Source organism: Kogia breviceps, chromosome 6, assembly GCF_026419965.1.
Source record: "Kogia breviceps isolate mKogBre1 chromosome 6, mKogBre1 haplotype 1, whole genome shotgun sequence".
Classification (NCBI taxonomy): Eukaryota; Metazoa; Chordata; class Mammalia; order Artiodactyla; family Physeteridae; genus Kogia; species Kogia breviceps.
The window spans coordinates 114412156-114424374 of NC_081315.1; the positions used below are offsets into that span (position 1 = coordinate 114412156).

The following is a 12219-nucleotide window of genomic DNA, read 5'->3' on the forward strand; positions in this document are numbered from 1 at the left end:
GGTGATAAAACTTTTAAAAAAAATCTAGGCTCCTACCTGACTTTGAAAAACACCTTGTATTATTTTTTGACCCTCTAGCAATTTGTATTCTTATCTAATAGTTATGCTGTCCAGACCACGTTTTCTAAATTTATTGCCTCATACAACTGAATCACCTAACCTTCCTTCTGAGAGCCAAGATAAATTAGAACTATCTCTTTTTCTTGATCTACCTGGGACTTTTATCCTAATAGATGAGGTTAGTCTGACAATGTTTACTCTTCACAAAGAATTGCTGGCAGCCATCAGCAAGATGCTTGCAAGTTTTTCTTTCAATGATGTTTAAATGTACAGACATTTACTGTATAGAATTTATACTCACATTGCTACAGTTTTTGGAGGATTTTACTGAATCCTCCAAAATGTGAATGTCATCAAGAGTGGTTTCCAAGAACAAATTTTAGAAACAGTAATAATAGACAATAGAATGGAACCCTGAACAGATTCCTTAAAGAGGCCTCTTGTCCTTAAGAAGACAAGGTGGGATGTAGGTATAGAGAAATGTGTACTAAATCCTGAGAGTTTGCTACCTCCCCAGTCAGAAATTAAATATATTATGACTTATGTCACTGATAACAAGCACAAATGGATAGCTCTGGTGATGTTCCAATACAACAGCTGCCATCAGATGCAAATTAAAAGATTGTTATCAAATATGATAGGAGAGGAAGATCATCTTATCCCATCTTAGGCATTCCAGAGGAAAGGATATATAGCTACTCTTACTGTGGATTTGTATGGCCTTTATAGTGTGTCTGTGTATGTGTGTGTATGTGTGTATTCAAGAGTTTCCCAGTTCCCAACTACTGCAATCCATTCAATCCTTTGAAATAATTAATTCATGGATTGCCAGACTACAGCCCAAGGGCCAAACCAGCCCAAAGCCTGTTTTTGCAAGTAAAATGTTATTGGAAAGCAGTCATGCTCATTTGTTTATGTATTTTCTATAACAATTTTTGCACTACAAATGCAGAGCAGTTTCAATAGAGACTGGCCCCCAAAGGTGAAAATATGTAACCTCCTGCTTTTCACAGAAAACACTTGCTAATACCTGAGTTAAATCATTAGGTGTCGAAAAAGCTGGAGAATCACTTAATCTAGGCAAGTGACCTTAAACTGGCCATCATAAATATTTATCTGGGGTCCGTCATTTCAAGAAATAATTTGTTATTTATTGTATGTGTGCATTTTACTGGTAAGAGAATCCTGTGTCTTTTATCAGATACTCCAAGAGGTCTTGTGATCCAAAATGTGTTAAGAACTAACTTTTAGGTGAATACTGTTTATTTGTTCTTTTGAAGGCTTATGGGCTAGAAGAAAAAGCAATTCACAAAACTGACCCAACACAATGAAATATCATTAGACCTGTTAGGATGGCTATTATCAAAAAAAAAAAAAGATAAGTGTTGGCAAGGATGGGGAGAAATTGGAACCCTTGTACAATAGTGGTGGGAATGTGAAATGCTTCAGCCCCTACGGAATCAGTACAGAGGTTCCTCAAAAAATTAAAATAGAACTACCATATGATCTAGTGATCCCACTTCTGGGTATATACCTGAAAGAAATAAAATCAGTTGCTCAAAGAGACAGCTGCACTCCCGTGTCCAATGCAGTATTATTCACAGTAGCCAAGCTATGAAAAGAACCTAAATGACCATCAACAGATGAATGGGTAAAGAAAATGTGATATTGATATTATTCAGCCTTAAAAAAGAAGGAAACCCTGTGATATGTGACAACATGGATGAACCTGAGGACATGGTGCTAAGTGGAGATAGGCCAGTCACAGAAGGACAAATAACTGAATGATTCCACTTATACGTGCTCTCTAAAATAGTTCAGCTCTGGGCTTCCCTGGTGGCGCAGTGGTTGAGAGTCCGCCTGCCGATGGGGGGGACGCGGGTTCGTGTCCCGGTCTGGGAGGATCCCGCGTGCCGTGGAGCGGCTGGGCCCGTGAGCCATGGCCGCTGAGCCTGCGCGTCCGGAGCCTGTGCTCCGCAACGGGAGAGGCCGCAGCGGTGAGAGGCCCGCGTACTGCAAAATAAATTTAAAAATTAATTAATTAATTAATTAAATAAAATAGTCCAACTCACAGAAACAGAGAACAGGATGGTGGTTACTAGGGGCTGGGGACGGGGGCAATGCTGTTGAATGGGTATAAAGTTTCAGTTAGGCAAGATGAATGAGTTCTAAAAATCCGATGTACAAAAAAATGCGATGTACAATACTGTGCCTATGGTTAACAAACTGTATTGTGCACTTAAAATTCTCTTAAAAGGGTAGATTTCACATTATGTGTTCTTACCACAATAATAATAATTTAAAAACTGACCCAAAGAGTTTTTTGAAAGAATGAGGAAGTTGGTAAATACTGTTGTTGGCTAAGGGAATTTTGTGTGCAAGAGAAAGAATTTTATAATTCTCCAGAGTTAAGTCTAAGTCATTTGTCTCTATTAATTATGTGCCACATATTGTTCATAATGTCTCGTTTTCATGACCTTGCCTGATGGGTATTAACCCCTCATTTTACAGAAGCATGAACTAAGGCTCACTAAGGATACATTATTTATTATCAAGTAATAGTAAAGATTTGAAAGAGCGTATGATTCCTAAGACTGTGTACCACAACCCCTCTTCACCAAAGTTTCATACATTATCAGAAGTTGTCTATGACATGTTGTTAAGGAATTTAATGCTAGTTTTAAATTGAGAAAAATCTTCACTTGTTGCCCTACTGGGAAGCCCAGTGCTTGAGGTCCATTATACAACTCTTCCCTCTGACCTCAGATCACCTCTAGAGAGTGGAGTAGAGGGCTACTCTCTTCAGAGAACTCACTGACCTTCCACAGTCTGGGGAAATTTTTCCTCTCACCAACGCCTTCCTCAAAGTCATTCCTCTCTCTCCCCTCCTTGCCTTTGATACATAGCTTTGCCTTGGCAATGAATTCAGGCTTTCAAAAAAGAGAGAGGGTTATTTTCAAGTTGCGTCTGTTTTAGACCCTAAACAAACCTTTATGCCAAAAAAATACAAACTTGGTCGTGTGTGTGTGTGTGTGTGTGTGTGTGTGTGTGTGTGTGTGTGGAGTGGGAGGGCTATAAGTGGGTTTAGGTAAAGAGAACCAAACCACAAACTAATTTGTAAATACATTATCATGTGACAATCTTATTGGCAATGAGAAGCCATTCGGTTCTTTGTGGAGGGGAGTGAAGGATGGAAGCATTGTTTTAAGAAAGGGGAAACACATATTTGCTGCAAACTTAGAATCAAGCCTTAGACTTTTCACAATGTAATTATTTCACAATAAAATTACTGTGAAATAAAGTTTACTGAGGTTACTTGAAAATAGGTGCAAATACACAAATGGCCAAAATCTACCTTAAATTGTAACTTGCAAATAGAATGGAATTGAATGGGCTTTCCTACTATCCACCCTCCACCTTACACCTTTGGTGACTTCTACACGTGAGAAAAAGAAATGAAACACCGGAAATTTTAGCTTTTCCACTGTAAAATCACTAATACGTTAAATCACCCTTTAAAACTAGTAACCAGCATCTTTCTTTGTGATACTAGTATTCCGATGCTCTCTTTTTCAAGCATTTACTTGGGAAAGGTATTCTGTTTTCTGAATGTACAAATCATTTATATGATGCTCAATCTGTCATTCTGGATCAAATTGCCTTTGGTCTTTTTATATCACTGCACTCCAAGGAAATCAGGTCCTGGCAACGACATTTGTGCTTCCTGAAGTGGGTGCTGTCCCTTCTGGGTAACCTTTTGTGAAGTCACATGAGTGGCAGCTAGCCTAACTCTGGTTGTCCTCCTCTAGGCAATGACATTTGAGCTGCTGCTGTTTCATCTTGCAGCATCTCAAAGCCAATTTTTCCTCCAGGTTTGATTACTCTTTTCCTTGCTGAATTTGTGAAATGTGTCTTGGCATTTTCAATTACCCAAGCATTCAAGAAGACAGCTTTTGTGTGTGTTGACTCAGGCCCACACCCACGCTAATGATAGAGGCTCTGTTAACTGCCCAGCCAACTGCCTGTAAGAAGAGTGAATGCACACATAAACTGAATTGTGATTTAATCTATTATTTTAATCACCAAAGTAAAATTCTGCATTACCCGTCCTAAATTAGAGGAGCAATTTACAGCTAATCCAAAATATCATTTTTGTATTAGATTTGGCTCCTTGGTTACGATTTACTACTAACAACATAACTAATGAGAGGAGGAGGCAGCACAAAAACATGTAATTCTTGCAGCTAGAATTTAGTAAAAACATAGAAAATAAAAAAGTGGAATCAAAAACAGAGTTTAGATTTGAAAACAGTCACGGATCCACAAAGTAAATAGTCTATGCCTACAGCATGGAGCATGGTTTTAAACGCCTGCTATAAATTGTCTTTTTAGAGAGTCTGAGGGTTTTCCTTATATCATCCACACACCCCCAACCACTTCCTGCCCTGCCAGTGCCCCCAGGAAACTGACATTGGGGGAGCATGCACAGAAATTCTGAAGGTAGAAAGGAAGGGAGAGAGAGGTAAGGGTATTACTTGCTGCTTCAGGGAGGGGTGTCCAGTACTCTGGCTGCCCTAAAGACTATAGGCCCTCCTGATGGGCCCTTCCTCTTCCTCCATGGTTCCAGTCGGGGCTATGGTTTCCTCTTCTTGTCTTTTTACACCCAAGGGTGTTTACCTGCTTCCCACTTTTGCTGGTCTTTTAGCTTTTCACATCCCTTCATTATTCCCTTCCCCAGGCCTTCACATGCTTGTGGTCCCTGCAGTAAAACCTCTTCATTTGAACCACCTGCTGCAACCCTGATTGATACAAAGAAACTACACTGAATAGCCATGGAGTGCTTTGAATGGTATCTTTTTCTTTTTTACTGGCCATATTGGAATGTAGCTGTGCACGGGGGGGGGGGGGGGGGGGGGGTGCTTGTGATCACGGGCTTCCCTGGTGGCACAGTGGTTGAGAGTTGGCCTGCCGGGAGGATCCCACATGCCACAGAGCGGCTGGGCCCTGGAGCCATGGCCGCTGAGCCTGTGCTCCGCCACGGGAGAGGCCACAAAAAAAAATAAAATCTTGTGATCAAGCGTCTGACTAATTTACAGATCAAACAGTTAAGGGTTGGCCATTCATAGCTCCTTTGTGAACCGTTTATCATGGTGGCCTCCTAGAATTACACTTCCTGAGGTTAGGTCAAATCGTCATTGTGTTTATAATTTGGTAGCATAGAAACGGGGATTCTTTCATTTATTTCAATTTGGTAACTTCTCAATCTGGTATTATTTGAAGGAAAATAGAGTTGTATGACCATAGCAAACATAAAACGTCTATTAGTAAATCTCAGCATTCATTGGTCATAAAGTCAAACCCTAGCAAGTTTCAAAATGTTGAACATTAAAGTAGGTAAGGCATTAAAATTCCTCAAAGATCAGATTAAAGTCAGTAATAGAATTCAAAATGAATAACAAACTTATTTGCATAAGCAATCTGAATTTTAACTCTCAATATTCCAAATCAAATACTAATTTCTTTTATATTGTGCAGGTGTCTGTCGTAATGTACCAACTAGCAATGTTAATTTGCTAAAACCTCACCCAGTACTAGCATACTATAACTACATCTGTTAAGTGTGTTTTCTTGTTAACAGTTATGTCTCAGATACACAGGCACCCACACACACATGTTTTAGAGAAGCTATTTAAGGCTTTTTCAGTGAAAAATAGAAGTGTTTCTAGAGTGTAGATTTGAGTTCATCCCAAGTAAAATTAAAACAGTCCCTCAGAAATGTCTCTTGTTTGCATTTGGTCTGAAACATTGCTTCTCTAAACTGTCTACTTGTCAGAATTGCCTGGAGAGCATTTTTAAAACACAGATTACTGATTTCAATCTCAGTCCTTCTGTAGAGGCTGGGGCAGAATGGGACTATATCTGTTTCATTCATCACTGTGTATCCAGAATATCATGCAAGGCCCTCAGTCATCATTTGATGAATGAATGAATCAGAATGTCTGAAGGTTGAATCTAGGAACCTGTATTTTTGTAAGGGCCTCCAGGTGATTCTGCTGACCAATCACTTCTGGAAAACACGGATCTTTAACTTAGAATTTTAGACCTGGAGGAGATCTTAGCATTTAATTCAACACACTTACTTTGGAAATGGAAAAACATGAAGTCTGAGAGATTAAATTACATATATAATCATAATATTTTCATACTTAGCAACACATTTTAGGACAAATGATGAGAAACAAAGAGAAAGGGGGACTAAAAGATATACTTTTTCTTTGTGTGTGTGTTAAAATGCCAATATGGCTAAAGATTTTTTTTTAATTGAAGTACAGTTGATTTACAATATTATGCTAATTTTAGGTGTACAGCATAGCAATTTAGTATATTTACAGATTATACTCCATTGAAAGTTATTACAAAATAATGGCTATAATTCCTTGTCCTATACAATATAGCCTTGTTGCTTATCCATGTTATACATAGCAGTTTGTATCTTTTAATTCCATACCACTAACTTACCCCTCTCTCCCCAATGGTAACCACTAGTTTATTTTCTATGTCTGTAAGTCTGTTTCTGTTTCACATATACATTCATTTGTATTATTTTTTAGATTCTACATATAAATAGTATCATACAGTATCTGTCTTCCTCTGTCTGACTTATTTCACTAAGCATAATATTCTTAGGGTCCATTGATGTGGCTGCAAATGGCAGAATTTCATTCTTTTTAATGGCTGAGCAATATTCCACATCTTCTTTATCCATTCATCTGTTGATGGGCACAAGGGTTGCTTCCATGTCCTGGCTGTCGTAAATAGAGCTGCTATGAACACTGAGGTGCATGTATCTTTTTGAATTAGTGTTTTCATTTTTTCCGGATACATATCCAGGAGTGGAATTGCTGGGTCATATGGTAGTTCTATTTTTAGTTTTTTGAGGAATCTCCATGCTATTTTCCACAGTGGCTGCACCAATCTACATTCCCACCAACAGTGTACAAGTGTTCCCCTTTTCTCCACATCCTCTCCAAGATTTGTTATTTGGGTTTTTTTTTTTTTTTTTTTTTTGATGATAGGCATTCTGACGACTGGTGTGAGGTGATAACTCATTGTAGTATTGATTTGCATCTCTCTAATAATTAGTGAGTAATTAGTGATGTTGAGCATCTTTTCATGTGCCTGTTAGCCATCTGTATGTCTTCTTTGGAAAAATGTCTATTTAGGTCTTCTGCCCATTTTTTGATTGCATTGTTTGCTTTTTGATATTGAGCTGTATGAGCTGTTTATATATTTTGGATTAAAAGATATTGCTTTTACCTTAAAGACAAGCCATTTTACAACTTGGCCTTAAGGACGGACTATAAGATGTCAGCTGAAAGGCACTCACCTACCTGAGACTCTTGGTCAGGATCCTATTTCAGGGATAACTAAAGAGACTTCCCTCCTCTGCTCCCTTTCAGTTCCACAGACTTTCATCCAGTTATGTCAAATACTTGAAGAAAAGTGTTTTGCTTTTGCTTAAAGTATCTATAATGGCCTTCTCTTCCAATGAGAATTTCTCAAACAACTCTCATGTTCTCTGTGCTGCATAAATTAGGCAAATAGTAGTGAAGTTATTTTTTTCTTACAAAAATAATCTGTCAATAATGTAAAATTCACTTGCTAACATAATATTTTGTGCAAATACACCAAAAAATGTTTAATACCTAACCTTCTTACTTCTGCCTGCATATTAACATGATTAGAAAATATTTGTGTTTCGATAGTCATCAGAAAGTAAACATTTAGTCACCTAGCTATTATTCACAAAATTATTTCACTATGTTTCAATGGAATTTACTGCTGACCACAGTAATTCTTATCTCTCTTAAAAGGAGCTATGCAGCTCATATCTTCAAGAGTATTCAATAGCCCAAAATAAGTGCTGGCATAATTTTTTAAAGTACTGGCAAAGTAAAATTTAGCATTTGCTAGAAAATGAGCCTCATTCTTTTTAAAAAGGGTGTATATTGTCTTAAAGACTATAAGAATAACAAAACTATAAGTAAGAATAATAGTAATTAGCATTGATAAAGCACTTACTATATGCTAGTTACATACTAAGCAATATGCATAGAGTACTTCATTTATCTAAAAAATCTAAGATACTTAGGCAAGTATCACGTGTGGATATTTGTGTGTATGTGCATATATACATATGTGACCATATATATGACATATCCATACATATGATACAGTATATAGTACTCACAATATATTTACTTAAATACATACAGAAAATTTCTGGGCAGATATTAAGACACAGTTGATCATTTTCATTCTGCCCATAACTGGTGGTTGCCTGCCCAATAGCCATCACCCTTCTTTCTTGCCAACAGAGCACTGGTTTTGTTGAGGCAGCCATGTGCCAGCCCAGGGGAGGAGTTACTATGAACCTAAATCAGTCACAGGTCTCATTCTCTTCTGCCCATGGTGGGTGTAGGGATAGGAGTCAGTTCTTGTCTCGGGCATGAGAGATTACAGGAAGTCTGCTTAGGGCTTCTAGGAGGATTTCCCTCCTCAGGAAATAAGGATGTGCATGAGGAGAAAGCTCTTTTTGCTTCTAGCCCATTCCCTCCTGCTTAGGAAACTTTGATTTGAGAATGCCTAGAGCCGTGTTAGCCTCCTTGTGGCAATGAGGTGTGACACTGCTGGTACACTGTGAATAGAGGGTGACTTCTTGATTATGTCACAAAGTACAGAATCAACCTTGATACCACCTACCTCTGAATTTCATATAAGTTAACAAAAGCCAGTATTAATAGGGGTTCCTGTTACTTGCAGCCAAAGTATTCATGACTGATACAGTTACTTCCAGGAATTGGGATTGAGGGTACAGGAAGGGAGAACAGTGTCTTACTTTTGATTGTATATTGTTTTCTACTGTTTTAATTTGATTTACTATGTATGGGCAATACTTCAAAATTATAGAACAACTCATTTAATTTTTTAAAAATTGCATTTCTGAATAACTTGTATATTCATTTGGAGAAAACTGAGAGCCATAATGTTTTAAATCGTACCCCAACTCAGTAGCTCACAATTTATACCCAAACACTCTTTGCACCAACATACATACATGCAATCACTTGGAGTGTTTGAGCAGTTAGCTAATTTTGAATTTTAACATCAAATTCTCCTTCTTTCCAAACTATCAATATTTGTGAGTGTTTGTGTATGTCCCAAACAATGTAAGTATGAGTCTCCCTAGCATGTGTTTGGAGGGGAGATGTTTAGTGTGTCTACCGGGATTTACTTCCTACCCACAGTTTTTTTCTGAGTGACAGAGTGAGAATAAAGAGTGGCTTCCACTAGCTGGGGCTAATATGAGTCAGGAGATATTTATACCAGGTAGATGCATTGACCAGGATGAGGAAGAAGGGCTGAAGCATCAGGTCAGGCAACATGAGCTCAAGTTCTCACTGGAATTTCTCCAAGAAAGGACCTTTATCTTTGTACAACCCAATTGACACTAACATCAGTTTAACAACCATCAGCCTAGGAGAAGGGTTAGGATTGTGATCGTGCAGGATTTCTGGGGACTAGGCTTGCCAGGGAATCCATTATTTCCTTCCCATTTCTCCTCAGAGCTCTCACATCTCAGGCTTCTTTCTCCCTTAAATGAGGGTGTAGGAATTGAACAGAAGTTGGTTCCCTGGTACTACCACCTAGAGAAACGACAAACTACTGCATCACGAAAAGCTAACATCCCCATCCTCATCAGCAATATTTAATTAGATGGATACAGGGTGAAGAATCAGGATCAAGACAATCAGAGCCAGGCCAGTCTTAATACTGCCTCTCCTGTGAACCTTCCCAAGGAACAGTCCTCGAATTCGGCCTCACATTGACTTCATTATTTATAATGCCATCCTCTACGCCTGATCCATCATCAAGACCTGTTGAGGTTTTCTTGGTTAAAGTTCTTGAAAACCTCACTTCTTTTTCACTTCCCTGTGGTCTTTTATAACTACGGTATCCTTTCCAGATCTCCACTTCTCCAGGTCATTTACATATAGCTAGCATAATAATCTTTCTCATTTGTCATCATATTATTCCCTACCTAAGTTTCACTGAGAGATAGAAACAAACATCGGAACAAATGGTGAGATTAAAAATCAATTGTTTAATGACAAATGATGGGATCCCCATTTATCCATGAGATAGTCCTTCTCCCAATTTTTTTATCTCACTTGTACATATAAACTTTAAGGGACATAGGGAATTCCCTGGTGGTCCAGGGGTTAGGACTCTGTGCTTTCACTGCCAAGGGGGCCCGGGTTCCTTCCCTGGTCAGGGAACTAAGATCCCACAAGCCGCATGGCACGGCCAAGGCCAGGAAAAAAAAAACAAAAAGACCCAAAACTTTTAGGGATATAGATGAAATAACCATAAATCTATTATTTATTTATATTATTTTAAATACCCTCACTACTTAAAATCACAAATAAGAAATATTAGATTGATGAACTTAAAATATTTCTTTTTCTCATCAGTGAAGGAAAAAAATTATTTAAACTGTTTCCATTGCAACTTCTACATGGCATCTTTGTCATGGTTAGAGCTCCTTTTTATCATCTCACAAAAACAGATGTGCACTGCTCTCTCTCTGGGGGAACTTTACTTAAGAGGAGGAAGGTAACAGAAAACCTAAAGGAGGCTCTGAGGGGAGATCAGGAGGAAGAAACCAAGTCTCTGGCTCAAAACTCCTGTGCAGACAGTGCTTGGATAAGCATTTCCTGGCACCAGCCTCCTGGGTCTGATACACCACCTCAGTGCTCATTTAGATGTTACATTTTGTTTGGGAAGCCAAAGGAATGTCCTGATTTTTACTAGTTCCATCCATGACTCTTTACTTTAACTTACAGAAGATGCTGTGACATATCCATTCTTCTTAATCTCAGTCTTTACCCAGTCAGCTGAGTATAAATGGCTTTGAGACCTTTCCCCAGTAAGAAAATCTCCAGAATCCCCCAAGAAAAAACAATGTTCCTTTTACCATAACTGTAATAATCATCAATCTTAGAACACTCAGAAATAGAACAGCCTTGGCTGCACAGACCAGAGGCAGAGGCCTAGGCCACTTGGTCCGTGGAGGGACCCAGGCCCCGCCAGGTGGGAGGAAGGAAATTGGAGTGTGAGAGGTGCCCCCCCGGGTCCCAGATGCACCTGGATAAACCCACAGTATTTTCTTTATTGCCGTGGAGCCTGAGAGGATTACAAAAGTGTGTCTGGTGAAGTAGGCAGGGGACTGGGGTGGGGGAGATTAGGGACAGTGGGTTAAACTAGAGATGAGGGAGGTTTAGAGAGGCCTCTGCCACTGTGACTGTGAGCCCTGGTCGACAACGACATGACCACTGTGCAGTCCGCATCCTGGAAATCAGGTGATGGAGTGTGTTCTGAGAACCGACTGAGACTGGGGAAAAAAAAGAGAAAAGAAAGCCTGATGTTGCTCTTTTCATGTAATTACAGTACAATGTCTGTGGGTCTACTTCTAGATACAATAATTCAAACCTAATGAGAGTTTACTGAATAAGGCTCTATAGCCAATATATTATCATTCTCCTCTTTTACAGGAGAAAGTGGGTTGTCATAACGTTACAGTGAGTGTAATTTTGTAATGATGGAGTGAGAAAATCACTTTCCTACCGCCCTAGCATGCTCCTACATACACAGACACTTAAAACTGAGCTTTAAATTGAAATGGGCTATAACTAATTCAACCATACATGTTCTCTGCCCTAGGAATACCTGCTAAGTTTGTGGAAACATCAGACCACACGGTGCAAGAGAGCATGGGTTTTGGAATCAGACACACCTGAATTAGCAACCAGACTCTGTCACTTACTAGCCGTGTGACCCTGGGTGAGTTACTTAATCTCTCTAAGTCTCAGGTTCTTCATCTGAAAACCTGAAATAGTGCTGACCTACCAGCGCTGTTGTTTTTCCTGGAAAAGTAACTGAAAAATTCTGCTTATTTGTCCAACTTCCTTTCCGTCTCTGCAAATAAAGGCCAAGGAGGGCTTCCCTGGTGGCTCAGTGGTTAGGAATCCACCTACCAATGCAGGGGACACAGGTTTGAGCCCTGGTCTGGGAAGATGCCATATGCCACAGAGCAGC

At 39.1% G+C, this 12219-nt stretch overlaps 1 non-coding gene across 1 annotated transcript; it reads left to right on the forward strand.

Moving 5' to 3' along the window:
• The first annotated feature begins 11435 nt into the window (after positions 1-11435).
• On the forward strand, positions 11436-11518 carry LOC131759028 (small Cajal body-specific RNA 18). Its single transcript, XR_009336362.1, has one exon. It is a non-coding gene; the product is annotated as a small Cajal body-specific RNA 18 (non-coding RNA).
• Positions 11519-12219: the final 701 nt, after the last annotated feature.